This window comes from Cebus imitator, unplaced genomic scaffold (assembly GCF_001604975.1).
Source record: "Cebus imitator isolate Cc_AM_T3 unplaced genomic scaffold, Cebus_imitator-1.0 Scaffold13, whole genome shotgun sequence".
NCBI classification, from domain to species: Eukaryota; Metazoa; Chordata; class Mammalia; order Primates; family Cebidae; genus Cebus; species Cebus imitator.
Genome location: NW_016107328.1, coordinates 8,178,021 through 8,205,309, shown reverse-complemented (window position 1 = coordinate 8,205,309; position 27,289 = coordinate 8,178,021). Strand labels below are relative to the sequence as shown.

Below are 27,289 nucleotides of genomic sequence, written 5' to 3'. Positions count from 1 at the left end.
CCCCCCTGCTATCCCTCCCCTAGCCACCCACCCCCCTGCTATCCCTCCCCTAGCCGCCCCCCAACAGGCCCCAGTATGTGAAGTTCCCCTGCCTGTGTCCATGTGTTCTCATTGTTCAACATCCACTTATGAGCAAGAACATGCAGTACCACCCCCTTTTCACAGATGAGGAAACTGAGGTGAAACCTCTTGCCCATGGTTCCACAGCACAGATGTGACAAAACTGGGCCATGATCATACCTTTTAAACTCCCTTCCCTCAGTGGAATCCCAGTGAAAGCCTCCATGATCTGATTTCTAAGGAAGTTTTGTCACCTGCCAGCCTCATTAGATGTGTTTTAATTCCGATCTTAATTTTCCACTCTTTTGTGTCTAGGTGGCATTATCCTAGTTTGTAGGAAAATGATGCTGCAACCAGGTTTGTCTCTTAAACTGTGGCTGTTTACACACTTCATGCATCTGGCAATAATGTGTCCCTCCACCTGGCTCTTATGGGTGGCCGATTATTAACAACACAATTGTCCATTTAGATAATGAATCAAAAACATGGATCGCTCCTATTATGGCCTGAAAAGCTCAAGCAAACTCTTAAGTATAAAGAAGGGATCATCTCATTCTCCAACCCAAAGGATTCCAGGGCCATGCCTGCCATTTACTTTGAATGATTGGCTCACCAAGGTTTTTGCTGGTTTTCTGTGTTGCTGTGATCATGGAAACCCACTAACTCGACTGACATTCCTGCCGTGCTACTTTTGGGTGTGTGTGTGTGTTTTGTTTTTATCTGAGATGGAGTCTCATTCTGTTGCCCAGGCTGGAGTGCCTTGGAGCAATCTCAGCTCACTGCAACCTCCACCTGGGTTCAAGCGATTCTCCTGCCTCGGCCTCCCGAGTAACTTGGATTACCACATGCCACCACACCTGGCTAATTTTTGAATTTTTAGTAGAGATGGTTTCACCGTGTTGGCCAGGCTAGTCTCAAACTCCTGATCTCAAGTGATCTGCCCACCTCAGCCTCCCAAAGTGCTGGGATTACAGGCAGGAGCCACCATGTTCAGCCACTACTTTGTTTTTTCCCTCAAGACATAACAGTTAAATTCCCCAAACAAAACAAGTTTGATTTTATTTGCCAGAGAATATTCTGAGTAAGCAGAGCAAGATCCATTACTAAATCAAGCCTTACCCCACACCTTGGCAGCCCCCTCAGCAAGGTTGTGGCTTCCCAGAGTAGAAAGTAGGTGTCCTGTCTGGCAGAATGCTGGAGATCTTCCTGTCTAAGCGTGGGTCTGGGCTCGGAGCAGGGGCCAACGTTAATTCACTGTCCCAGCTCACAGTGCAGGCTGCCTAGTGAGTGACACACTCAGGGCTTCAGCAATGTCCTTGGCCGCTGGTTTACCTTCACCTGCAGCAGCAGCAGAGGGGTTCGTCCCACCTGTGGTGAGAAAGATGTGGGGGCAGGGTTGGAGGATGAAGCTAATGATCTTGAAAAGCCTAGTTTGTGCCAAGCACAGAGTGAAGTTCCCCATTTGCAGGTATTCAGGGATTGTCGACCTATTGACTGTTGTTAACTTCTAGCTTCTTCCCATTGTCCTCAGAGAAGATGCTGTGCATGACTTCAGTCCTCTGAAAGTGATTGAGGCTGGTTTTATGGCTCAATGTACTGTGATGAAGGTTGCATGTGCACTGGAGAAGAATACATCCTCTGCAGTTTGGGGATGGAGTATTCCATAAATATCAACTGTGAAAGGTCCAGTACTCAGCCTGGTATAGAGTCACTGTTCAAGAAAAGATTGTTTTCATTTATGCCATGATTACTGGATAAATCCACAAGTGAGAAGCTGTTTTGCTGGTTGTGTAGACCAGAGGTTTCTGGAGAGAATGTAGTCTTCACGCTGCGGTGAGCTCAGAGGAGGAGAGAGGGCAAAAGTCCATGTGGGTGAGAAGGCACTGCCAGGCTCTGACCCCAGGAGGCAGGTGCTATGCCAGCTTGTCCTTCATGTGGCCCAAATAAGAAGAAAAGGCCAGGAACTCTAAACAGATCGCTGAGGCCAAGGGAAAATATCTTGAGATTTGCTGGAGGGAGGGAAATTTACCCATGGAAATGAGAGAAGCTATGTGTGGTAAGACTCCTTCTCTTCTCTTCAAGCCCTCAGCCAAAACGGATCAGAGACTAACTGTCTTAGTCCATTTTGGCTGCTACAACAGAACAGTGTAAGATTAAATTTACTTTTCACAGTTCTAGGGGCTTAGAAGTCCAAGAGCAAGACGCTGATAGAGTCTGTGTCTGGTAAAGGCCAACTGCCTGGTTTGTAAATGATGCTTTTTTTGTGTGTGTGGTGTCTTCATGCAAAGGAAGGGGCAAGGGAGCCCTCTGAGGTCCCTTTTATAATGGCACTAATCCCAGTCATGAGGGCTTCACTCTTATGGCTGTCACCCCTCAAAGGCCCCACCTCCTAATACCATTACCCTGGATGTTAGAATTTCAATATATGAATTTTGGGAGGATGCAAATGTTCAGTCTACAACTGGGATACAAGGATTCAGCATTGCCCCTGCCTCTCTGGAATTTGTAGGCCATGAGGGAGTATGGATGATTAAACACACAATCATGCATAGCAGGGTGGGGGGTCATAACTGGAAAAGTATGTTGAGATTAGAAGAGAATCGTTCTTTCTTGGTTTGTCCCTCTCTCTTTCTCTGTTACACACATTTGCAGACAAACCGGGAGGATTTCCACAGGGAGGCTGAAAGGGGAAAACAGCAGGATCCTATCTATAAGCCTATTAGAAACTGTTAGAGAATGATTTCATGAAGGGTAAGGAACGTGTGAGTTCGCTAGGGCCTCACCCACTAGGATCAGAAATGTTTGGAACATTTTTTTGTACCATAAACCCTTTTGGCAAACTAGAGAAGTTATGAACACCTTTTCAGAATAATGCTTTTAAAATGCACATAACACAATCCTCAGATTTCGTTGTAGAAGAAACCAATTATGTTGAAATTCAGGTCTAGACATGGGCCTTCCCTTTCACCTTGTTCAATCTAGGAGACAGGGACCTGGATGTTTATGGAGGAGTAGGGAGATATTTTGCAGACAAAGAAAAAACCCTTTCCCAGGGTCAGCAGTTTTCTATGTTTGTGGAATTGATTACCTCCAAGGAGGGCACAGCTGGAGGTTTTACTTTCAAATAGGTTTGGGTAACTCCACAGAAGGCTGTCTTTACCTGCCTTTGGTGAGCCTAAGATTTCTTTTTCTTTTCTCAAAAGACTGTAGGCCCAAACTTCCATAAAGGAAACATACTGATGCACCTGAATTGTCCGCCTTTTACATTTCCCTTCGTGTTCCCTGTACGGGGTATAATGAATTGGCAACTGAGGGAAGAGAAAAGTTAAAAGCTGTCTTTGATGGGGGGCTAAGTCATCAGAGAATGTGTTTCTTAGGGAGCCTTTCATCCTTGTTAGTCTTTGGAATTCTCCTTGGGAGTTCATCAAACAGAGAGAGTAGCCCAGGAGGATAAGAGCTGAGGAGACGTCAGAGGTTGAGGAAGGACTCATGTCATTTTCTGGGACGTGGCAGGGGCTGGGGGTCCCATGAGATCATACACCAGGCACGAGGGGATGACTGGCATCCATTTGTTCATTATGGCGCCCCCCTGGGACCTGGGGTCCCCGCCACACCACTGAGACAACAGTTGCTGAGCATAGTTAATCCAAGGTCATCCAGCTAGAAGTAGTGGGGCTGAGATCTGATTCCATTATCATCCAGGCTCCTAAATATTTGCTTTTTTCCTACTGCCACCTGCCCAGCGGCCCCCCTGAGGCATGGAGGTCTTGGGTGCAGCTTGTAGAGTCAGGCTGTGGGTTTCAATTCTAGCTCCTCTATTTAAATAGCTCAGTGATCCCAGGTCAGTTCCTGATCCTCATCTGTAAAATGGGGATGATTTTATCACCTTTCCCACAGACGTTCCCGGAGGATTAAAGGGAGAATGTGTCTAAAGCTCTAGGCACACGTGCCTGGCATGTGAGTGCTCCGTAAATGTTTGTTGCTATGATTATTATTAGCCCATCAGGACAGAGAGGCGTGGTAGGCCCCTGGGGTGCGATTGCTCCTCTGTTTACTCCTCGGACGGTCCTGGCCTGGCGGGCGTTCCTGAGTTTGTTTTTCCTGTCCCAAGGTTGCCCTGGTGCTCTGCAGTGACCGGCAGAGCTGAGATGATTATACAACCTCTACTCCAGGCCAAGTCTGGTATTTGCCTCTGCTGTCGGCTAGGCCTGCGCTGCTGTGGGTGAGGGAATCACTCCTCTCCAGCTGGCTTTCTCATGCTGGAGAAGTCTGACCTTTATTCAGAATCGTCCTCCAGCACCCACATCACACAGCACCCTGGCTCACCCGTCCCTCCTACAACATGTCCTTTACATTCTCATCTGGGGAGATAATGGGGGTCCAGTATCCCCAAGACAGCTGCTTTTCCTTTCTTCTTCATTTTTGATAACGGTGTCCTCCAGAGCTGCTGCTTCGACTGTAGAGGGATCCAGGAAAGGGCGGCAAGGTGACAAAGGAAACAGCTGGGTTCCATCCTGGCTGCATGCTCTGCGGGACAGAACAACTGCTCTACCTTTAAAGTCACGTATCAGGATAATATACAGTATTTCATGTAACTATATATACGTTTATGTTATATAATACATCTTTGTGAAGTTGTGACGATGGTAAAAGCTTAGCCCGGTGACTGGCGTGTCATAAGCACCTCACAGGGGCCAGCTGGCATCATTAGCAGTCATAGGAAAACTCAGAGTGTGTCTCCACTCCAGGCTCAGTGCCCCCACTGTCCTGTGGGGTTGCTGAGAGCTGTTCTCATAAGGTTGTGAGGATGGGAATTGGAGAGCAGTCTGAGAAAACTGGAGCCCACCAGGTCCACAGCTGGACTGAGCTCACCCCTTCTCCCCTGGGCCTTGTGGGAACTTGGGGCCTGGTGGTGACACCTGCCCCTCCATCCCACTGAGCAGGCCCAGCTGACCCTCCCAGTACAGGGGCTGGGAAGCTGCGAAGAACCCATAGGCCCAGAATTCCTACCTGTCAGGCAGCCCCACTGCCATGTCTCATTTATTTTTCTCTGTCTCCTTTTCCATCTCCCCTTCTAGCACCTTCTGAAACTCCCTAGACTTGTGCTACCAACACACCAACCCTTGCTGAATTGTCATATCAGGCAGATGGCTCAGGTGTCCCCAGCTCGCTGAAGCTCTTCCCTTCCCCTCCTCTGGGCAGGGGACTCAGGCTTTCCTCTGAAGGATCCAGCCCACCTCCCAGTGTCCAGAGGGTTAGGTTGGCAAAAATCACAATTACTTTTGCACCAACATAACAACTTTTGCACAGCCAGGAGATCTCCTGCCATCTACTCAGCCTTCCATCCTGCTCTCTGAGACTTTATTCTTTCTGTTCTTTCTGTTTCTTGCTGCCCAGGGTGCCCCCACCTCCCGTGGCTGAAATGCTGCCCTCTCCCATCCTGCCCAGACGCCTCTTCTACCAAGCTTTTCCCACTGCCCCATCTGGAATAATACATATATGCAACTGCAAAATCTCTCTTTTTTGTTTTTTTCATGTTTTTTTTTTTTTTTTTCCTTCTTTTTTTTTTATTTGCTGCCATGGTCCTTAGGGAAGAGATTCTACCTTCATGATGCCTAAGCAGCTTGGATCACGGCAGGAGCTTGGAGCCCTCTCCACACCTCTATTCTCTCATCAGTAAAATGGGGATAAGCGTTATAAATAACCAGCCCTCTTAAGAGTTGCTGTAAGGCTTGAAAGAGGCTTTTGGCATGAATATCACCTGTCTCAGGGCTCTGCACATTGTAAGGAACCAGTGAATGAGTGGCTGAATGATGGAAAGGATGAAGGCCTTTACTGGTCTACTTGAAGTTGTCAACATGGATAGGTTTTTGCTACAGTCCTCGCCAGCCCTCCTAATGCCACATCAGCAGCATGGCATATACACCTGCACATCCAGGTTCCGCATGAGACTCCCAGATCACCTAAATTACAGCTGTGAATTCTTCTAAAACAGGGGTCAACAAACTGTGATCTCTAAGTTAAATCCAGTCCACTGCCTAGCTTTGTGCAGCTTGCACACTAAGGATGGTTGCTACATTTTAAAATGGTTTTTACATAGAAAATGTTACTTTTTTTTTTTTTTTTTGAGACAGACTTTCGGTCATTTTCCCCGGGCTGGAGTGCAATGGCGTGATCTCGGCTCACCGCAACCTCCGCCTCCTGGGTTCAGGCAATTCTCCTGCCTCAGCCTTCTGAGTAGCTGGGATTACAGGCACGCACCACCATGCCCAGCTAATTTTTTGTATTTTTAGTAGAGATGGGGTTTCACCATGTTGACCAGGATGGTCTCGATCTCTTGACCTCGTGATCCACCCGCCTCGGCCTCCCAAAGGGCTGGGATTACAGGCTTGAGCCACCGCGCCCGGCCAATGTTACATTTTTAAATGTAATGTAAATTAAATGCAAATGTAAATATTTACATTTTTACATGCTTAAATAAAAAAATCACAGAAAGTGCAATTTCATAGCATGAAAATTATAGGAAATTCTAACATTAGCATTTATAAATAAAGTTTTATTGACACTCCACTATGCTCATTTATTTATATATTATCTACACAAGCTATAGTTGGTATGTGCAGAGCTTTCACTCAATGATGGTACAGTTGAGTAGTTTCAACAGACATGGCATGGCCCACAAAACCAAAATATTTATTACTTGGCCCATTACAAAAAAATTTTTTTTGTACTGATTCTTGGTCTGTGAAACAGAAGCAACGATGAAAACCTGCCCTTCGTGTGTGGGTGAAATGTTAAATTGCTTGATATCAAGTAGGCACTCAAAGAAGATTATTTCTTCTGCTCTCTGTTCCTCCCTGTCGTCATTCCCTTTCACAGAGGGCTCTTTATTTCAGGGTCCGAGCCATGTAAAACCATAAGGGAAAGGATGGCAGGGAGACTCTGAACCAGTGCCATGCCCGTACCAGGCATCAGAACAGCAGATCTGTGTGTGTCAGCTCCACCTTCCTGCTCCAGGGCCTCCACGGGCCTCTAAGTCTGTGGAACTGCTGGGGTACAGGCAGAGTTTAAATCTGCATTTTTGCATTTTGCATCTCTGGGTTCCAGATGTGGATGCGGCCAGCCCTGCCTGGCCTGCCCCAGAGAGCAGCTTCTGTTTGGTTTATCAGAGGCTTCACAGCTTCCACTGCACCTTTTTTGCTTTGGGCATTACAACTTGGGCTGCAGCTTTAGTTTGGCTTGGCTTAAGGTAGGATTCAGCCTCTGGGCTGAAATTGAGGGTCTTGATTCTGCTTTGAGAAATGGTATGGCATCCTGAAAGGAACCAAGATTTGGAATCTGGGCTGGAATCCTAGTTGTGCCCCTCACAAGCTCTAGGATTCGTACCTTTCTCTTTTTCTGAAAAGTTGGGGTGATGCTTTTTACTGGAGAAGGGTGTTGGCAGGGCCCTCCACCATGTAGGGTTGAGGGAGCTAGGTTTTGTCTTTCTGCACTGAAGCTCAGCTCTTAGAACAGTGCCTGGCCTGGGGTAAGCACTCAGCAAGCACCTGACTTAGAAAGGAGATTAAAAGATGTAGATCTCCTGGCACACGATAGAATCTTATTAAGTAGTCACATTGCCATTGTCTGTACTCAACCAGCAATTGGCAAACTATGGCCCACAGCCTGTTTTTGTAAATAAAGTTTTATTGGAACATAGCTATGCCAATTTCTTTACATCTTGTCGGTGGCTGCTTTCCTGCTATAGCGGGGGAGTGGAACAACAGTTGTGAGTGAGACCTATGCCCTGCCAAGCCTAAAATATATACTGTCTGGCTCTTTACATCAAAACTTTGTGGTTCCTGCTCTGAATGTCAGGGTGACCCTGTCTGAGGATGGTCACGGATTTCATTTTCCCTTGTTTGCTAATGTTGCAGTCAGTCACAAGTCGAAAACAAGGAACCAGCTTGAGGTACATATTCTCGATGCCCTTTCTAAGATACGTATGGAGGCTTTTCTTTTCTGCTCCAATTCCACCACACTGTTTTGGTGTGGTCAGAAGTGGCTTCTTTGTGCCTCCCCCCAGATCTCATATGTAAGATGGTGTTACTTTCATTTCTTTGTAAAAAGAAACTCAATCCACCTGTCAATTGCTGGTCTCTTCATTAGGGATTAATCATGGGTCCCGCAACAAGTCTAGGCTCAGGGCACAGAGGACAAGCGTCAAGATACAAAAGATGGCCAACCAGGTACAACTGTGCTTTGCAATATTATAGAATAGAATGCGGATGGGGTATAAGAGGGAGTCCACTGTGTTTGTGGGGTACAGGGTACGTAAGTTTCTGATCTACTTTTCCATCATGGCGAATAGCATGTCCTTAGACAACTTAGTTAGCTTTATTCAAACTCAATTTTCCAATCTGTGAAATGGCAGCATTCACTTTATGTTGTCACTCTCTTTGATGACCAGGGCTCACAGTTAGGAGCCTCTCAAGACCCTGGTGTCTAGGGTGGTGAAGAAGAGCTTTCTGGAATGAGTGAACATGTGTCAAGTGCTCTGAGGTCCTTCTATGAAGGGCACCCTGTCCCCTGTACCAGCTGAGCAGTGCAGGTGGGCTACTGTCAAAGGATCTTTTTTTCTCTCTTTTTCTCCAGAAGGACAGAATAATGGACTCCCAGATTACCAAGCCCCACCAAGAGGATCACCCCAGGAACCCTTGAGGGCTGAGGAGTGCACTGAGGCTAGTGCATCTGGAGACTCCAGGATGAAGACGCAGCTTGGGGTTGTCAAAGGTGCAACCTGCCAGCTGAGCTCTCCACGGGTTGAGCCTGGTCCCCTTTGCCTTGTTCATGGCTTAGGACAGTGCTTAGCATATAGTAAAAAACTTGAAAATGTTTGTTAGAGGATGTACGGAGGGTCATCTCTTCTGAATGGCACACTGTCCACTGTCATTGTCCTCAGAGGCTCCAGCCTCCAGTGCTTCTTAAACTGCAATGTGGATGATGGCGGCAGGTGGGTCCACGGCTCAGCATGAGAGCTCACAGCAGGCATTGCTCCACCCCACCCCGGCCTCCAGTCTTATGTTTTCTCTGCCTTACTAGGCTGGCCTAGAAACTGCTTCCAACTGAAGCCAGCCAACATGCCTGCCCCTAACCACACCTACAACTCTAGGGTCACCTTTAGTCTAGATCAGCTGTCTTTAAACTACAGCCTTTGCTGAGCATGGTGGCTCATGCCTGTAATCCCAGAACTTTGGGAGGCTGAGACAGGTGGATCGCTTGAGGTCAGAAGTTCAAGATCAGCCTGGTCAACATGGCGAAACCCCGTCTCTACTAAAAATACAAAAATTAACCGGGCATGGTGGTGCACACCTGTAATCCCACCTACTCGGGAGGCTGAGGCAGGAGAATCGCTTGAATCCAGGAGGCAGAGGTTGCAGGGATCCTGAGATTGCACCACTGAACTCTAGCCTGGCGACAGAGTGAGACTCTGTCTCAAAAAACAAAAACAAAAAACTACAGCCTTTGGGCTAAATCTGATCAATGATCTGTGCTTGTGAGCTCTGAGTTAAGAACAATTTTTATGTCTCTAAAGGTTTGAAGAATACAAAAAGAATATTCAATAGAAGCTATCTGGCTAGCAAAGCCTAAAGTATTGACCCTCTGGCCCCTTTACAGAAAAGGTGTGCCAGTCACTGGATTAGGCAGTGCCTACTGCATGCCAAGCTCCCTGCGAAAATTTCAAGCACACGGACTCATTTCCTTTCTCTTATCAACACTGAGGCAGGTGTGATTATCATTCTTTGTAAAAATGAAAAACTAAGGCATGGAGTGGTTTAACTCATTTACCTGAGAATCTATTAAGTAACAGAGCCAGGATTCAAACCCAGGCAGTCCAGCTTCAGAGTCCATGCTTCTTAACCGGCATGCCACTTGGCCTCTGAATATGGCTGTGATCAAGTCTTACGACTCTCCTTTGCTTAGCTGCTCTCTGGGCTATGAGTGTAGGGATAAGCTTCAGACAAAAACTCCCCTCTTAGTTTCTGCCCTGTACTGCCCCACAGCCAGTGGACAGGCATTTTGCACCCCAGCCTGTCCCCAGCCAGCTCCTCCTCACCCGGCACCTGGAGGTCTGCTCGATCCTGCTCCCGCTGAGGCTGGACACATCTCCATGAGCCAGGCCTGAAGTTATTCCCCTCTCTGGACCTCGGGGCCTCCCTTCCTAGGGGCAGTTCCTGGGTCCCCTCTCCTCTCTGCCTTCCCCACCTCCCACCATGTCCTTCCAATAAGGGGCTGGATTTGTAGTGTACAGCCTTGGGAACAGGACTGGGCTCAGGGGCTGGGAACAGAGACCTAGGGCTCTGGCTGACCTGCTCCCATCCCCAGGAGGAGAAGCTGCTGTGTTTACAGTGTCACAATGAACAGTGCTGGAGGCTTCAGTAACCAGGGGTGATGCTGAACTTTAAGGCTGAGCAAATGCGATGGTGCCTCTGTGGTCAACAGACCTGGCAAAGGGGTAAAGGAAGGGGTGAGACTGGAAAGACAGCTGCCAAGGGGAACAGAGAGCTTTTCAAGTCACCCTGTCCCTTCCCCACCTCACCATCAAGGCTAAGACTAAACCTCGCCATCCGGTTGCGGCCCCTTAGCCCTGGGGGTGGACATTAGTGAAGGTAGACAGGCCATGTTCTGGCTGTGTGGCCTTGCACAGGTTACGAAGCACTCTGTAACTCACTTTCCTTGTTTTTAAAGTGATGATGATGATGATGACTACCTGGCAGGATCTTATATTAGAGATAATACGGTTCCTGGCGCGTTGCTCGGTGTGAAATTGTCTTCTGCCTGCTCCCCTTCATCAGTCCGCACCCCCTCTGCAGAGGTTTCCTCCATGTTGAGGTTGAGCAAGCTGGCAGCACCTAACTTCCTGCTGGGTGCATCCCTAGTGCCTTCTGCCCAGGCCTCAGGACCTCCAGGGATCCTGGCCCCTTTGGACAGGGACTTTTGTGCCCTCCTCCTCTTTTATCCAGAAAGAGTGAGTCCTGCACTGAATTTCCATGAGATCATTGCTTACTAACACTTGTGAGTGAGTCACTGTCTAGAAAGCAGCTTTTCTGATCTTTTCCCATTAATTTCACAAAAGTTATGCCCTTTTGCCCTTACTACAGCCCTGTGAGAGGTTCATTACCCCACATTAGAGACAATTAATGCTCCGAGATGAAGTGACTCCCCCAGGGTCACCTAGCTAAGCAGTGGCAAGTGGTCCACCCACCCAGGCCCTCTCACTCTGACTCCTGTTCTCCGTGTCATTGCGTATGGCGACGTGTGGGTCACATGATCACACATCCCTGGCTGATACGAATTGTGAGCTTCTCCTGGGTCTTCCGAGGAAGGATGCTTTCAGAGTTGCTTTGGAATGAAGGCAGTGGAGACCAAGAGACCTCTAGGTCAAAGCCAGGCAGGAGGGTCCTCTCAAGGGCCAAGCCAACGAGTTGCATTTCTCCCTCAGAGGCTTGAAGAGGCAGAACAGCCAGAGGAGTCTGGGGCCACCTCAGCATCACTCAGCTGTGTGGGAAAACAGCAGCAGGAAATGTCCTCTCACCTGCATGTACCACCTCCGCCTGCCCCTTCTCTCCTTCTGGAAGCTGTGTCTGACCACTGGCCTGCCCCTTCTATGGGAATCCTACTGACCTTGCCGCTTACTATAGACTTATATGTATGCATAAATATAATTTTAATTACTTTTGTATTGCTCCAAAAGTGATAGAGAATCATGATAGAAAATTTAAATAAACAAAACAGCCCAATTAATACCAGTAATCATCCCAGTCAAATATACCCAGCTCATATTTTGGTATCTAATTGTCCAGTACATTTTCTATGTATATATTGAATTTTAGGAAGGAGACTATATTTTACATGCTGTTTTCTAGAATGTTCTTTTAAAACTATCATGAACATCTTTCCTTATAATTAAATAGTCTTCTACAACAAACTTTCCTAATGAATTTTTTTTTATCATGGTCACTGTTGTGTTACGTGCATCTTAGTTTAGCCTCCTCAGTTACACTGTAAGCTTATTAAGCACCCATGTTCTCCAGCCAGCTCCAGGATAGGTTTGTTCATTGATTGGTGGCTGTGTGGGGAAGGGGAAGGAAGTAGAAAGTGAGTGAGATTTGAGTAAACAAGCTGGGTTTAAACGCTAAGTCTGTATATTCCATAAGCACACCTGCCTTCTTTTCTTCCTTCATTCTTTCCTTCCTCCCTTCTTTCTTTCCTTCCTTCCTTCTTTCCCTTCCCTTCCCTTCCTTCCTTCCTTCTTTGCTTCCTTTCTTCTTTCCTTCCTTCCTTCCTTTCTTCCTCCCTCCCTCCTTCCCTCCCTTCCTTCCTTCCTTCCATCCTTCCTGTAACAAATGCCCTGTTAGATATTTTACATATTCATGTAAATATGCACTCATTTAAATATCATGTGGGCACCTCCTCTGAGTGGCCCTGAGCTTGGTTCTGGGGCTGTGGCACTGCACAGGAGAAACCAGGTCTCTGCTCCCCAGGAGCACAATGCATCGAGTGGGGGCACAGACTCTAATCAAGCCAACAAACAAAACCTAAACAGGTAACTACCTGGTGTTAAATACAACATTGACATGGATAAGAATGGGAATTACAGGGGAACACACTTGAGCGGGGGTTCAGCAAAGCCCTCTCTGGGGAGGTGTCAAGCCAAGACCTAAAGGAGCCTGCTGCAGGGAGGATGGAGAAGATGTCCTGGCAAAGGCCCTGAGATGGGGAAGGCCCTGAGATGGGGAAGGATTTGGCTTACATGAGGGACTTGTGTTGGTCAGAGCGGCCACAGATCATGAGGGAGCAGGAAGTCTGCAGGGAGGTTGGGGCTCAACAACAGCCAGGAGACACTGGGTTCCTGGGGTTCGGCAGAGAGACTGGCTTTACTCTAACAGCAGCGGACAGTCACTGAGGGATTTTATGTGGGTCGATTTGCATTTTAAAGTTCTTTGGGGTGCTGCGTAGAGATTAATCTGCAGAGGCTCCATTTGGCTTTCAGACCCCACTCTTCTGAATTGCCTTCTTTCTCACTGGCCTTGAGAGTCACATTTGCCTTGAGGGCTTTGTCCTTAGATAGCTTCTCTTTTCTATCTTTACACAACACCTTGAGTCTTAGGGAAATCTATGTCATCTTTACACTGCCATCTCCTTCTCCTTGGCCTCTAGGCTGATGTATCCAGCTGCTTCTGCCACATCTTCATTTGAGTGTCTAACATCATCACAAACTTCTGACCCTTGCCCCAGGATCTCCTGATCTGCCATCTTCTCCATATTTGTTCATGGCGACTCTGTCTTATCAGTCACTCAGGATATAGCCTTGAGGTCAGTCAACCTTGGGACTCCCCTCTCTCATCCATCTTATGGAAACTACCTTTGCAAAAGGTCTATCAGTGAGAAAATCATAACAGTAAGCTAAGCTAACTCCATCTCCATCTTGCCTTTCCTTTAATTATTCCTGGGATATTGGGCCAGGCTAATTTTGGAAGAAATTTAGGCTACAGTTTAAATGATAATAGGCCTCGCCCAAAATTCAACCACTTTTGTAAAGCTAGTAAGAGGCCATCAGGGTGCAGGGAGGAGAGGAGCCTGAATCCTGCTAAGGTGCAGATGTTATTCCAGAGGTTATGAGATATGCAACTTCCTCAATTACTCCAGCAAATAACACTTCTATTGTAGATTGGCCTTTCGTGAGCTCTTTCCACGTTTTTTGCGTGTCTGACACCCATGGCTCCGCCTGGACCTGATGGCCCTATCCAGAAGCAATTCAGCCCCACAGGAGGACAGCTTCAACCCCTGACAATTTCATCTCTGCCCCAGCCAATCAACAGCAAGCACCTGTTACCTGTCCACCTGACCCCTTCCCCCAAACTGCCTTTGAAAACCCACTAACCTATGAGCTTTGAACAAGATGATTTGAGTAAGAACTCCATCTCCCATGCTGCATGGCCGGCCTCATGTCTATTAAATTCTCTCTCTGCTACAATGCCGTGGTCTGTCTTTATGCAGTGGGCAGGAAGAACCCCTTGAGCGGTTACAAATTTGGGGGCTCATCTAGGATTGTGCTGGTGGCTACCTGCCCTTGGTTCAGTAGCCCCTGCTGGCAATGGGCCTGGAGGCCAGGCCAAGCGGCTGCCTAGTTCTCCCAGCAGAGAGATGGGGACTGACTCCAGCACCATCTCTATCGGCGGGACGCTGCTGACCATGATGTATGGAAGCAGTGAGCAGGAAGAACCCCTTGGTTGGGCAGTTACGCTATCTATCCAGCTCATCTGTCAAATGTATCTGGAATATCCACTCCTCTCACTTCTTGGTCCAAGCCACCATCATTCCTGCCTGGATTTTTGCAACAGCCCCTGGACTGGCCTCCAAGCTTCTGCCTTCACCTCTCAATCTGTCCTGGAAACAGCAGCCAGGGTGATCCTTTGAATGGTAACCAGCGCACATCAGCCCGTTTGCTTCAAAACCCTCGCAGGGTTCCATCCGATTCGGAGTAAAAGCCACAGGCCTCACCGTGGCCTGCGAGGCCCATGGGGTGCAGCCCCATGATGTCTCTAGTCACTCCTTGTCCTTCCCATCTCATTTCACCCTGGCATCCTGGCCCCTTTGTCATCACTCAGCCCCTCCAGGCACCTGCCGTTTCCTCTCGAGCCTGTTTACCCACTCCCTCATCCGGCTCAGTCTTTGCGCAGGTGTCATCATTTCCATGAGGCCTTCCCTGGCCACCAAATTTCACATTCAAACCTCCCCATGTCCCATGAAGCTCACTATGTGCTTCGCTGGCTTTATTTTCCTCCATTGTTCTTGGTGTCTCCTAACGGGTTCTACAATTGTCTGAGTTGATATATTAGTTTCTCCTACTCCCCTGGAGTATCAGCCTCAGGAAGGCAGGGATTTTCGTCTTATCTCTTTCCAAGAAAAGTATCTGGACATGGTAGGCACTCCATAAGTATTTGTAAAACAAGTGATTGGACATCCTTATACCAAAGACAGTGTGCACAGAAAACAAATCTTTGCTTTAAGCATAAACCTTTTGATAGACATATATATGTCCAAGTTTCTCTCTTTTTTTTTTTTTCAGAGAAGGGTCCCTTCTGGTTTCCCCTGCTGCCCATCAGGAGGCACTCAGGCAGCAACTGTGCAGTAAAGGGGATACCTTTAGCCTCTGGTTTCCCAGACCAGAGAGCTGTCAACACCATAAGCTATTTCTGCCTCACCTCTGGTGTTCTGGAGTGGCAGGCTGGCCACAGGTGTGGTGCATCAGACTATGAAGAGGCTGGGTGGCCATGACTCTGCTGGGACGTTGACCTCTTTGAGGCAAACAGCATGAGCTGGAAAAAGTGTGTCTATCTGAGAATTAAAAACTGGTGAATTCCCCTGTTGCTCTTCCCCATCTGCTGGGTCCGTATGATCTGACTGCCACCCGCTTTCCCCTTCCCTCCCTGGGCTCCACACACACTGGCTTCCTTCCTTCCTGAAGCCTCCATCTCCTGCCTAGCTCAGGGCTTTGTCAGCTGCTCACCCTGCCTGCGTTGCTTCCTGTAGTGTGCTGAGCCACGTCCCCCAAAAGATATGTTCAAGTCCTAACTCCCAGAACCTGTGAATGAGACTTTATATATAATAGAAATAGGGTCTTCCAGATGCAGTCAAGTTCAGATAAGGTCTCACTGGATGAGGGTGACCTCTAATCCACTGGCTGGTGTCCTGAGGACAGAGACACACAGGGGAGAGGCCTTGGGGACATGGAGATAAAGATAGGAATGAGTTGTCTTTGAGCCAAGGACCACCAAGGATTGCTGGCAACCACCAGACGCTAGTTAGAGGCAAGGAAATGTTCTTCCCTACAGCTTCCAGAGGGAGCACGGCTCCGCTGACACCTTCATTCAGACTCCTAGTCTTCAGAGCTGTAGGAAAGTACTTTCCTGTTATTTTAAGCTCCCCAGTTTATGATGTGCTGTCACGGCAGCCCCAGGAGACCAATACATTCCTTCTCCTTCAGTTCACACCTCCAGTACCATCTCCTTGAAGAGCCATTCTTTAACTCCCAGCCATTACTAGGCTCCCAAGTTCTACACCTGCAGCCCCACAGCCTATTCCCACAGATTCTCTTTTGGTAGCGTGCCCTGACAGAGTGTAAGCCCCTTTGTGTCCAGGTTGCTCACTGTAAGTCCTCAGTCTCTGAGAGCACCCTCAGCACTCACTGGGTGAGCAATCTATTTTTGCTGAATGAATGTTTGCCGTCTGGAGTGAGCCTTATGGACTTCAGAGGCATCTGGATTTGACTCTATGTGTTATAACCAGTCAGAAGGTTGCCCTGGGTGCTTCCCCTAGAAATCCTCAAAGTACAATTATTCAAATCGAGTCTCTCAGCCCATGGTACCCTACATTGCAGATGATACAAGAAACTTGAGAACCTCTGAGGACTTTCCAAGCTGGGGCCTGTTCTTACTGTTTAGCATGAAGTGTGTTTTCTTGCTAAGAACATGAACCAGAAATGAGTTTTACCAAGTGATTAGCAAGACCTTAAATAGAAAAGAAACTCCAAAATATGTAACTTCTCTCACACTTAAGCCTCCGTTTTAACTTCCCCTTCCTGCTTCCCATCACCAGAACCTCCAGATCTTATTTCCTGGGTCATGATGAATGGTGGCCCTATTTCAGACCTCCCTGAATTCTGCTAAACTTTCCCTCTTTGGGTTTTAGACAGAGATGTGTGGTAAGCGCCTCTACAATTGACATCTCCTGTGAGACCCTTCTCTTACATGCTATGTGGGTTTGGCCTCCGATGGGTTCAGAATGGTCTTTATTGAGCACCTAAAAAGTGCTAGCTTTTACACTAGGCAATTTGACACTCTGTAACTTCCTTTTCATTAATCTGTTCCAGAAATTTACATTCACTGTGATGTGATCTCACTTCAGAGCCCTTTTACTGATGAGGAAATTGAAGCTCAGAGAGGTCAAGTGATTTGCCTAAGGTCACACAGCTAATAAATGGCAAAGCTGTTTTCAATTCTAGATCTGCCTGACTCCAAAGTTGGTGGTTTTCCTTTCCTAAATTTTACAACTAAAAACCCATCCTAACTAGAGATGGCGAGGGGCTTTATTGTAAGGATCTGGGCCATTTGGATTTGTGGACTTGGAACCCTTGATATGTGCTTAGCACACACCACAAACCTGGCCTGGGGTCACCTGCTCTTGGGGCTGTGTTTTCTGATTAAGGGACATTAGACTAGCCACTTCCCACACCCAGCTTCAGTTTCCTCAGCTATAAGATTAAGACGTAGATGTGGAGGGCTCCATGCTGCCATCCTGCTCTGAACATCTGGGATTTTAGCATCCCAGGGCTACAATGCCCCGTTCTTCCATACCCCTCATACTCCTGCCTTTTTATCCTATCTGGAGCCGTGGCTCATGTACAAACTCCCTAGGCATCCATGCAGATCAGAGGCCCCAGCTTCTCCACCCCTGTTCCTCCTCTCAGCCCACATCCTCTCCTCTCCTGGAGTTGGTCCAGCTGGGGGAGCTCCGGCAAGTTCCTTCACCTCTCTTAGCTTCCATATCCTTCTCTTTAACAATCTCAAATGAATGGAACAACCCCACCCCACAGGCACATGATGAGGACTCGGCGAGATGAAACACTAACCACTGTTTGCCTTTTAGGCACCCGGCACAAGTGTTCGCTCTGGAGCTGGGTGGTTGGATGCAGGCTGCTTTGGCCAGGCTGCTCCTCCCCGCCCAAGCCATGTGTGACTGGACCAGTTGCGTTGTGGCTCCATGTCTCCACGTGCTCACCTGTCAGGCAAAGACACCACCGACTTCCCTCCAGGCCTGTTATGAGAGTTACGTGTTGATATGTCTAAAGCACGTCAAACAGTGTGGGGCATTCAGCTAGCCCCTAATGTCTCTCATGCCAATGAGTGCTGTAGAAGAGTTAGCCAGTATTCTTAGATCAACTAATTACCCAATCAGCCTGACAAAGGAGGTACTGTGATTAGTCCCATTTAATAAATGGGAAAGATCAGTAACTTGGCCAAGGGCAGAGGAGCAGGCCTTGAGCCCCAATTAATAAGACAACCTAGGGGCAGGCTCCTCACCTTCAGTTATGCTGACTGCTAGACAGAAAGGGGCTCCCCACTTGGGGCCTAAAGGTTTGCAATAGCTATCTTGAAGTTCTTGAGAATCTTAATCATTTTATCTTTGAGTTTGTGTTTTGTAAGTGAAGTTCTGCTTCTGCCACCTCCCCGTCTCCCCAGATGTGCCCAAGACCGAGGAGGGTCAGAATCAATCCCATAACTGTGCCACGGGGCAGGGCTGTGGGGGTCTTCAAGGGGCTGCATTCACCCTGCAAGTATTCCTGTGCCCAAGAGAGTATGACATTACATAGCAGAGAAGACAAAACAAAACAAAAACATACCAGGATGGAGGTCTCAGAATAAAGAAAAAAGCTTTGTTTTCTTCCTGTTTGAACGAGCATTTTCATTCTGCACCAGGCCTTGCTAATAATGTAGCCGGATCTGGGTGCGAAACATGTCATGGGTGGGAATGAAATGATAGCACTCTTTCGCTTCAGAAAAACATGAAAAATACTTGTTCCAAGTTTAGTAATTCAGTGCAGTTTGTTCAGACTTTTGATTCAGGTAGAGAAAAAATCTTTAGCTGAGGAGAGAAAGGTAATACTTCTGCCACCATCTACAAATATATGTATGTATTTTCCCTAAAGCCTCCTAAGGCCTTTGCAAGATTTGCATCCAAAATGTGGGCCCTTTGCAACTGACATTCCTGTCTGGTAGTGGATGAGAGGAAAATCTTTTTTTTTCTTCTTCTGCTGTTGCTGTAATCCTCAGATGCAGAGTGTTCTCTTTAAAAGACGCTTTTACAGGGCAATTACTCTATGCAAATGTGGGCATCTCTGGACGGCTGGCAAGGCTGGAGCCAGGCCACAGAAGCCTGGTAAGTGAACCGCACGGTCTGGGCAGGTGGCTGGGAAGGAGGCCCTGCTTGCCGGCCTCAGCAACTTTCTTCTGCTGCCCCCTGGACCCCCAGGAGAAGACTTAGAAGCCACAGTCAGAGTAATGGGAAGATCACAGCCATGAAGAGCAGAACCAGAGAGGACACCTTATCTGGGTTATCTCATGAGAAATAGATAAGGCTCCTTGAGATCTGAGCAAGCAGCCACTCAAAGCTAATCCCGGAAGCCGCTGCAGACTTGTGTCCAATGAGAGGTCTCAGTTAAAGTAGAATAGACCACGCTGGGCTGGGAGCAACCTCTCCTGCTTCAGTAAGGGCCATAGCACAGCAGAGGGTGAACATTCCAGGAAGGAGTGAAGGATGCAGGAGGAGCCTGCTAGGGGAGGCCAGTATGGGAAAAGGTGGCCTGGGACGGCATGGTGGGGAAGAGGCAGCTGGACTCCAGCCCCTTTTCTTACTCTCGGAGGCTATGCAGTCTTCAAGAGGTCACTGCCCCAGTGGCTAGGCCCAATCTCATTTTCACAACCGCTTTGGGTATCTCTGAATCCCCAGATGGAGCAGTCCAGGAGTGGACATGCTGCCGTATCCATGCCTCCTTGTTGCTTAATGAGTCTGCGCTCACCCCGTCCCCAGCGCCTCCCTCTGTGTTCGCTCCACTCCTCCTAGAGTGGCACCTTTCACCTCTGCATCACTGAATGCACCTTTTCTGTTTCTGCATCATTGAATGCACCTTTTCTGTTTCTCTGCTTATGGGAGAAAAAATAGAAAGCGTGAGAGGCAGGGCGCAACAGACTTCGCCTTGGGTTCTGTTGGGTAAGTTTTGCTCCTTCTCCAAGAGGGGACCTGACTAGTGAGGCCTGAGGTTCAGATCCGTGCTCTAAATTCCCAACATGTGATTGAGTCATTTTTACTTGTTTCTACAATGTGTTAATAGTAGGTGGCCTTTACCGACTTCCACATATGAGCTTGGTCCCCTTGCTAATCGCTCTATTACATGCAATATCCCTTTTAAATCTTTTTTTTATCACAAAATAATTTACAGATGACAAAATGCAAAGATCGTAGGTATAGAATCTGGCTGGTTTTGCAAATGTGTACACATCCATGTACCCCTCACCCCCAAACACTCCCCCTGAGAGTTTCCTTGTGTCTCTATTTTCCGTCCTGATCACCCCACATGAAGAACACCACCGTTCTGCTTTCTGTCCCTACCCATGCACTTTCTCTGTTCTAGAACTTCTTAGAATCATCATTCCTTTCCTCATGTCTGGCTTGTTTTCTTCGGTACACTGTTTATGAGATTCACCCAGGTTGCCGCATAGGTCAAAAACACGTCCTTTTCATGGCTGCTTGGTATTTCCTTGTCTGGATGCTCCACACTGTTTATCATTTCATCTATTCCATGGACATTTGGGATGTTTTACGTGTGTGTTGATGATGAGTGAGGCTGCTATGAGATTTCATGGACAAGTCTTTTTATGGACATATGACTTGGGGAAATACCTAGAAGTGGAATTGTTGGATCATATGCTGAGTGTATTTTTAGCTTTCTAAGCAACTGCCAAACTGTTTTTCCAAAGGGTGGCATCATTTTTTAACTCTTGCTGGGAGCAGAGGAGAGCTCCAACTGCTCCACTCCTCACCAACACTTGGTATTGACAGTGTTTTTGATGCTGGCCATCTCAGAGGGTGTGCAGTGCTGTCTCGCCATGCTTGTTATTTGTATTTTCCTAATTACTGATGACATCGGACACTGTTTCATGCACTTATTGTGTATATCTTCTTTGTGAAGTGTCCAAGTCTTTTCTGTATTTGGGAAGATGGGCCGTTTGTCTTTTTATGATTGAGTCACAAGGCTTATTTATATATCCGAGATACAAATCCTTGGGCAGATACACGTGCTGCAAATATTTTCTTCCAGTCTCTACTCACACGGTCTGTTTTAATCCTCCCAGGAACTCGATGAAGTAGATATTATTATCCTCTACTTTATTTCCCAGAAGCCAAAGCCAAAGCCCAGAGAGGTTAAGTGAAATGTTCAGAGTCACACAGCTAGCTCCGCAGTCCCGCAGTGAGAACGTGGGCCCACTGCAGTGTGACTCAGAGCATTGACATCTAGAAAATCCCAGGAAGCTTCTTTCCACACACAAAGCCTTGTATCTCCCTGGCAGTCTGGGAGCATGTGGTCCTCCAGTCAGTGCCGGGCTGGGTTATTTCAGTTCACACTCACTCCCTCTGCCTTGCACATACCAGCCCATCCTGGGAAGTAGCTGGCTCCCACAGCCTGGTTGGGAGCGTGGTCTTCTGGGGAGGATGCCACATAGCTTTGAGTTGCTCTGATGAATGACAAACTGCGGGTATTCTTATGAGCCTCTGAGGACGCTGGCAGGATTACCTCATGCCAGGAATAACAATGAGGGGCTCGGGAGAGCTCGCCGCCCGCCCTTCTCTGGAAGGCATCGCTGGAGGAAACCAGCCAGGAGATGGGAGAGCAGGGCTGGGATATTTTGTCCACTGCTGTCTCGAAGGAGGGCTGTTGGGTGCCTCAGGGACTTCCCTCTTCCTCTTTCCTTTCTGAGCAGCTGAAAAGGGTCCCTGTGGCAGTCAAAGCAAAGGGCTAGGAGGTTTTGCGAGAGCAGGAACAACAGCAACTCCAGCCCTCAAAATACTAGTTGGAATAGCGAGCCTTTCTGAGCACTCGCTATGTGCCAGGCACCGTGTCCATACTTGGCAGCCCTGTCTGATGCCAGACACTGTGTATTGGCTCTGCATTTACTACCTAGATCCTCATCACACCTCCATGAGATACACATTATTCAAATGCCCACAGGAGGACACGGAGGTCCAGAGAGGTGAAGTAATTTGCTTAACGTCACTTACTTGTAGTTTGTTGAAGTTTGAATAGGGGTTTAGCTAATTCTAAAGCCCAGTAGCTTTACTGTTATGCATTTCTGCCATTCTGTTCCAAAACGTTGTCAGATTTCAAGTTTGTGTCATGCACTACACATGAGGTGTCTGGGTCAGTGGAATATGAGATTGAATAAGACCTGTCTCTTCTTTGGGCACTGTAGTGGGTTGGATGGTGGATCCCCAAAAGAAATATCTACATCCCAGAACCTGTGAATATCATCTCACTTGGAAAAAAAAAAAGTATTTTTGCGTATATAATTAAGATCCTGAGATGTGATTATCCTGGATTCTTTGGGTGACCCTAAATCTAGTGACAAGTATTTTTNAAGAGAAGTCCATTCGAAAAAGGAAGCAGAGATTGGGGTGAGGCAGCCACAAGCCAAGGAACACCTGGGGCCTCCAGAAGCTAGAAGAGGCAAATAATTCTCCCTTAGGACATTTAAAAGGAGGTTAGCTTAATATATTGATTCATTAGAAATGAGTCCCTAGGTCCAGCCCACCTGCAGCTGGAGTGCATTACACAAGGGCTCGAATCCTGGGAGGCAGGAATCACTGTGGGGCAATGTGAAAGCAATTTAGCACAGTGCCAAGAGGCAGGAATCACACTTTCTATTTCTCTTTTTTTAAAAGTTTGTAAAATTTTTTTGAGAAGGTGTCTTGCTCTGCCACCCAGGCTGGAGTTCAGTGGCACGATCTTGACACACTGAAACCTCTGCTTCCTTGGTTCAAGTGATTCTCCAGACTCAGCCTCAGCCTCCCTCCCGAGTAGCTGGGATTACAGGCACCCACCACCACACCAGCTAATTTTTGTATTTTTTTTAGGAGAGGTGAGTTTCATCATGTTGGCCAGGCTGGTCTTGAACTCCCGGGCTCAAATGACCTGCCTACCTTGGCCTCTCAAAGTGCTGGGGTTACAGGTATGAGTCTGGCCCCATCTTCTATTTCTCTGGCAGTCCCTGGCCCCTACCTGAAAGAGAACTAACATTTAACATTTTTATTTATTAAGAAACAACGTTTATTGTCCATTGACTGTGTATCAACTACCATGCCATATTCTTTAACACATCATTTCATGCAATATCGCTTAACCCTCCTATGAACCCTGCAGAGGGAGGTATTCTTAATCTCCTTTTGACAGAGGAGGAAACCAAGACTCAAAAATATGAAGGCCACACAGTTGCCTCTCAGAGGAAGCCAGTGGTTCTCAAACTGTAGCAGCATCAGAATCACTTGAAAACAATTTCTGGGCCCTGAGCACAGAGTTTCTGATTTAGCAACTTTAGGGTGGGACTTAAGAATCTGTGTTTATTTTTTCTTTGTTCTTTATTATTTATTTATTTATTTCCACATGGTGTCTCACTTTGTCTCTCAGGCTGGAGTGAAGTGGTGTGATCTCAGCTTACTGCAACTTCCATCCCCCAGGTTCAAGCAATTCTCCTGCCTCAGCCTACCAAGTAGCTGGGATTATAGGCATGTGCCACCATGCCTAGCTAATTTTTGTGTTAAAAATTAGCTACTAAAAGTAGAGACGGGGTTTCACTGTGTTGGCCAGGCTGGTCTTGAACTCCTGACCTCAGGGGATCCACCTGCCTTGGCCTCCCAAAGTGCTGGGATTACAGGTGTGAGCCACCATACCTGGCCAGAGAATCTGTATTTCAGACAAATTCCAAGTTGAGGCTCAGGCTGTTGGTTTGCAGATCAAGCCTTTAGAGAAGAATCTTTTCTGGAGAAGAATCTCCACTGGAGAATCTTTTGCAGCAACAGAGAACCCCTAATGTTTCAATGGATTAACATGTCAAATACATTTCTTGCTTAAGTTGCAGTCTTACTGGGGTAGGGCAGCTCTCCTTCATGCTATAGCCCCTACCATTTGGAGCATATGGTCCCCAAAGTCACCATGGAAGGAAAAAGAGAGGTCAGAGGGTCACTTAGGATGTTCAAAAAGGCTAGGCCTGGAAGAGGCTTTTGTGCCTTTTGCCCAGCCTCCATGGGCCAAGGATCAGCCAGGAGGCCTCAAACTAACTGCAAAGGAGGCTGGGAAATGTAGTTCTTCCCTGGGAGGAAGCAATGATAGGATAAGCACACAGCTGGTCAGGGTAGGGCTGGATTTGTGGTCAGGTGCTTTCCCTCCTTCCTCTCTTGCCTTTTTCCTGGTCCAGGTGTTTTTGGTGGGCTTTCTCAGTGTTAAGGAACTTCTGTATGTATGTGTGTGAAATTGAAAAAAAGAGGAGGAAAGAGACATTTTTGGATCTTCCAGCCCACTATCTTGCCAGCAGCCTTCACCCTCTTAGAGGTGCAGGTGCTTAGCCTCACGGCTGATCAGTACTTTGAAAGCCCCCCCTCCAATATGTGTGCAGGGCATTCTTGCATAAGTTTCATCTGTGCCATGTTAAGTGATTCAGGACAACCATCTCTGAATTTGAAGAACCCTCAAGCTATTGGTTCTCCAGGACCTAAACCCTGGACTCTAAGCCACAGACAAGCTCAGAGTGGAGAACAAGTCCTTGCCACTCCTCCCCTATGCTTCAGATTGCTCCAAACCTACCTGCCTCCAACACGTGGTGTAGTTTCTAGTTTCTCTTCTTTTGCATGTACTGTGACATCTGCCTGGTATCTTCCCCTTCCCTCCAAACTTGACTCAGACGACACCAGGTCTACAAAGTCTTCATCAATCTGTCAAAGAAATATTCAACTTACCCTCACTCTGGGTCAGAGGCACAGACATGTCTCTTTGTCTAGCCTGTGGTCCAGCACTTGTCACGGCCTGTGTAGACTTTGCCCTTGCCTGCCTCTCCTTAGAGAATGTGAGATGTTCAAGAGACAAGACCGTGTGGCATCTTCTTTTGGCCTCTTAATTTCCAACAAGACTGAGTCTGGAAGCCTTCCTGTGACCTGCGAAGCCCTCCTCAAGATCCACAGGTGAAGAAGGAAGTCTCTGGCACTTGTTTGAATCCCAGCCATGCCACTTGTAGGCTGTGTGACCAAGGGGAAATTCTTAGTCTCATGAATGCCTCAGTTTTCTCATCTGTATAGTGGAGCTAATAATGTTGTATATATTCAATGAAATAATGCACCTACAGCCGTTTGCACACAGGGCATGGAAACACTCAGGAAATGCCAATCATCACTGTGTTCTTATCATTGCTCTTGTTTAGCACACACCAGCTGTACCAGATCACTTATTTGCTGACAATTTTGATGATCTTGCAGGCCCCTTTACTTTTGCGCTTTATCTCTTCTGCTTAGAGGTCCCTGTCCCTCACCTCTTAATTAATTAATTCATACTTATTCATTTGTTTATTTAACAAAGTTTTTGCTGAATTCATTTCTCCTCATCCTGTAGACTCATCTTGGCCCTTCCTGTCCATTCCCGTTGAATTTAGCACTCCTGTTTTGACTTCTGTCTACTTTTCTGTATCTCCATGAACAGCTTGAGAGCAGAAACAAGGTGCTCCTTTCCTAGTGGAGTTACTGCTCTGAACCCAGTTCCTAATATCATCATCATCACGTAGTGGGAGCTTAATGGACATCTGCTGAATGAATATATGAAGGTTGCTCATCTCTGAATCTGTTCCCAATGCTTAGTGCATCGTAGGTGCTTCCCCAGGACTCTTCCTTTTGCAGGAGACCAGATCACTTTGGATGCATGTCATCTAGAGGCCCTAGTCGTTGAAGGGTTACTTTTAATCAGTGTATCTAGCCTTTGCGAACTTGTGAACCACAAGGCTCTCCATGGTCTATCCTGACCAACTTTAAAATGTCCAAGGTTTGGGAGATTCTCTGAACAGTGCAAGAGGACACCATTTCACCTGTGTTTCTTGGACAATCCCTAGAGTCTTCCAAACCTTCTCAACAGTTGCTTCATTTGAAGACGTACTGCAGAGTATCGTCTAATCATCTCCTGATACCACAGTGCCTAGATTAGTGCCTAGTAACCAAGGAAGGAGGGAAGAGGCAGCCTTTCCCACACTGGCCAATGTCTTAGAGATGTGGATTTGGAGTCAAAATGTTTGCCCTACTAGCCTAATGGTGTGGATGATAATGTTGGGCTAAAACAGTCCCTCGGGCTCTTCTTTCATGAATTTTTCTGGCAGCTGAGGTCTGGTTTTGACGTCCAAACTGGCTCTAGAAATTAATCTTTCTCTCTCACCTTTTTGTTTTTCTTTTTTGAAGTGAAGTCTCACTCTTTCACCCAGGCTGGAGTGCAGTGGCATGATCTTGGCTCACTGCAACCTCTGCCTCCCGGGTTCAAGTGATTCTCCTGCCTCAGACTCCCAAGTAGCTGGGATTGCAGGCACATGTCACCACACCCGGCTAATTTTTTGTATTTTTAGTAGAGATAGGATTTCTTTTTTTTTTAATTGCATTTTAGGTTTTGAGGTACATGTGAAGAACATGCAAGATTGTTGCATAGGTACACATGTGGCAGTGTGATTTGCTGCCTTCCTCCCCTTCACCTATATCTGGCATTTCTCCCCATGCTATCTCTCCCCAACTCCCCACCCCCCACTGTCCCTCCCCTATTTCTCCCTGACAGACCCCAGTGTGTGATGCTCCCCTCCCTGTGTCCATGTATTCTCATTGTTCAACACCTGCCTATCAGTGAGAACACGCGGTGTTTGATTTTCTCCTCTTCTGTCAGTTTTCTGAGAATGATGGTTTCCAGGTTCATCCATGTCCCTACAAAGGACACGAACTCATCGTTTTTGATGGCTGCATAGTATTCCATTGTGTATATGTGCCACATTTTCCCTGTCCAGTCTATCATCGATGGGCATTTGGGTTGGTTCCAGGTCTTTGCTATTGCAAACAGTGCTGCAATGAACATTCGTGTGCACGTGTCCTTATAGTAGAACGATTTGTAATCCTTTGGATATATACCCAGTAATGGGATTGCTGGGTCAAATGGAATTTCTATTTCTAGGTCCTTGAGGAATCGCCACACTGTCTTCCACAATGGTTGAACTAATTTACACTCCCACCAACAGTGTAAAACTGTTCCTATTTCTCCACATCCTCTCCAGCATCTGTTGTCTCCAGATTTTTAAATGATCGCCATTCTAACTGGCGTGAGATGGTATCTCAATGTAGTTTTGATTTGCATTTTAGAGACAGGATTTCACCATGTTAGACAGGATGGTCTCGATCTTCTGACCTCATGATCCGCCCACCTGGCCTCCCAAAGTGCTGGGATTACAGGCGTGAGCCACCCTGCCAGGCCCTCTCTCACCTTTTTATGTAATTGCTTGATTTGTTTGTCTCTTGAGGGTGGCAAGGTGGGAAGTTTGCTCTCCCCAAGGCTGGCCAGGGTAGAACCTTC

The 27,289-nt window shown here is 47.3% G+C and overlaps 1 long non-coding RNA gene across 1 annotated transcript in view; it reads left to right on the top strand.

Annotated features, from left to right (window-relative positions):
- Window positions 1–27,289, top strand: part of LOC108283870 — a 434,667-nt gene that overhangs the window by 316,711 nt on the left and 90,667 nt on the right. Inside the window, exon 9 of the long non-coding RNA XR_005195792.1 lies at window positions 8,695–8,832. This is a non-coding gene — a long non-coding RNA (uncharacterized LOC108283870). The remainder of the gene's footprint in view (window positions 1–8,694; window positions 8,833–27,289) is intronic.